At 39.3% G+C, this 2605-nt stretch overlaps 1 protein-coding gene across 1 annotated transcript in view; it reads right to left on the bottom strand.

Annotated features, from left to right (window-relative positions):
* ZCWPW1 (zinc finger, CW type with PWWP domain 1) overlaps positions 1 to 2605 on the bottom strand; it is a 28249-nt gene that overhangs the window by 23134 nt on the left and 2510 nt on the right. The window contains exon 2 of the mRNA XM_011985825.1: positions 1153 to 1259. The gene's annotated coding sequence lies outside the window, so the exon portion shown is untranslated. The remainder of the gene's footprint in view (positions 1 to 1152; positions 1260 to 2605) is intronic.

Below are 2605 nucleotides of genomic sequence, written 5' to 3'. Positions count from 1 at the left end.
CACCTGAGGTCAGGAGTTTGAGATCAGCCTGGCCAACATGGTGAAACTTCATCTGTACAAAAATACAAAAATTAGCCAGGAATGATGGCGGGTGCCTGTGGTCCCAGCTACTGGGGAGGCTGAGTCCCAGAGGTGGAAATTGCAGTGAGCGGAGATTGTGCCGTTGCACTCCAGCCTGGGCGACAGAGCAAGACTCCGTATGAAAAAAAAAAAAAAAAAAAAAGACTGGATAAAATTAGGCTGTAAAAAGAATATTAATTTGATCACAAATGACAAATATATCTTTCTCAGACTTTAAAATTCCAAAAAAGATCATAAGAAGTCTCAGTCTAAGTTACAAGGGCTATGCTAAGTGAGAAAAGCAGAGTGAAAATCAGTGTGTTTCAGATGACAATATTTAGTTTTAAAAACATATGTCTAGTATAATAGAGAAAATCATAAATTTTCTCTGGAAGAGAAAAAAAATGGATCAAAATGCCTCTGGGGAGTAGAACTGGGTAGATGACAGTGAAAGGAAGCTTTTGGTATACTCCCTTGTATATCTTTGGCATTTTAAAACACACAAATGTTACCACTTCAAAAAATATTTTAATTTTTTTTTTTCGAAAGACAAGTCTTGCTCTGTCGCCAGGCTGGAGTGCAGTGGCACGATCTTCGCTCACTTAAACCTCTACCTCCCGGGTTCAAGTGACTCTCCTGCCTCAGCCTCCTGAGTAGCTGGGATTACAGGAGTGCGCCACCACCCCCAGCTAATTTTTGTATTTTTAGTAGAGACGGGGTTTTACCATGTTGGCCAGGATGGTCTCAATCTCCTGACCTCGTGATCCGCCTGCTTCGGCCTCCCAAAATGCTGGGATTACAGGCGTGAGGCACAGTGCCCAGCCTAAATTCTTTAAGTAAAATTGAGTATTTTGACTAATCTAAAAATACAAAACATTTCCAGTATTTAGGTTCAAATCCTTATCTAAACCTGTAAAGATCTTCCTAGGCTAAAGTATGTTTCTGGAGCCCCAACCAACTAGATAGAATTGTGGTTCACTGTTGAGCTAGTAAGATGTAATAAACCTGTAAACAGTGATGTATAGTATAGTATCACATAATATGTATAATCTGTGCATGTGATGAACACTGCTTTCAAACAAAAGCTCTAACCTGATCAATAAAGAAGGGAAGGCCAGGAAGTCACTTTCTGATAACTCAGGTTGCCCCTCCTCCGTTTCAGGTGAATTAACTTCTTTCACAATAACAAATACTGAAAGCTGGTTCAGAGAGAGAGGAAAAAAAAATAGACAGTTAATAAATATATAAAATACCACTAACTTTCTTCTGTACAGCTACTAAATGACTAGGGGCTGTAGACTCAGGAATAAAATTTGAGGTTTTAATTTCTCTTTTCTTACCTTAGATGAAGAGGGGCAGGATGTGGGATTGGGGGGAAGGCTTTAATAAGAGGGGCAAAGGCTTTAAATAAGAATGTAAAGGAACCAGTACAGTTCCAGAAACCATATTCCCATCACTCAACATACGAAATGAGGGTAAAAAAGGAGGGAAAAAGAACTTAGGAATAATAAAGGAAACCAAGGGAAAGTGAATGAGGATCTCAAAACAGTTTTATTTCACTTAGAACATTAAAAATCATCACATAAATTTTGAGATGAAATCATCTAACTCAGCAGTTCCAAGTATGGTCCCAGAATCCTAGGGGGTCCTCTCCCTTTTCCAACTACCTATCTGTATTAAGCTTGATTTTCTCATGTACTTTTACAAAAACAAGATATCCCAACAGACTGAATGCAGAAACTGATGAGAACCCAGTTGTTTTCTATTAAGCCAGACATGAAAGAGATTTGCAAAAATGTAAAACACCACCATTCTTCATGCTAAATTTTCTTTTGTTTAGGAAAATGTATTTTTCATAAAAACCTGTTTAGGTTAACATATTATTATTTCTAATCAAACTTTAAATGTTTCTCAATTCTAATTTCTAATATGTTTATATCAACAGATACAAACCAAATAAAAGCTCTTTGGAGTCCTCCATAATTTAAGAGTATAAAAGGGTTCTCAGACCAAAAAGTTTGAGAACTGACCTAGTGAAATAACTTGTCAGTCTTGCCAATTTTTAAAAAATAAACAGTAATTCTCTCTCCCCACACACCATTCAGAATGTGTTCCCACACTTCCTCCTCCTAACCATCCAATCATTCCCTTCTTTACCTTGTTCCTCAAATCCTTGGTCTAAGAGAAGTAAACCCTTCAGCATTGTCATCTAATCCAGACTCCCTGAGTCTCAAAAAAGCGGTAAAGAGTATATTTCAGCCAGGCGCAGTGGCTCATGCCTGTAATTCCAGCACTTTGGGAGGCCAAGGTGGTCGAATCACCTGAGGTCAGGAGTTCAAGACCAGCCTGACCAACATGGTGAAGCCCCGTCTCCACTAAAATACAAAAATTAGCCGGGCGTGGTGGCAGGCGCCTGTAATCTCAGCTAATTGGCAGGCTGAAGCAGGAGAATCACTTGAACCCAGGAAGTGGAGGCTGCAGTGAGCCAAGATCGTGCTATTGCACTCCAGCCTGGGCAAAATGATCGAGACTCCATCTCAAAAAA

This window comes from Mandrillus leucophaeus, unplaced genomic scaffold (assembly GCF_000951045.1).
Source record: "Mandrillus leucophaeus isolate KB7577 unplaced genomic scaffold, Mleu.le_1.0 Scaffold29, whole genome shotgun sequence".
In the NCBI taxonomy this organism is placed as follows: domain Eukaryota; kingdom Metazoa; phylum Chordata; class Mammalia; order Primates; family Cercopithecidae; genus Mandrillus; species Mandrillus leucophaeus.
This window is presented reverse-complemented; position numbering and strand designations above follow the sequence as displayed.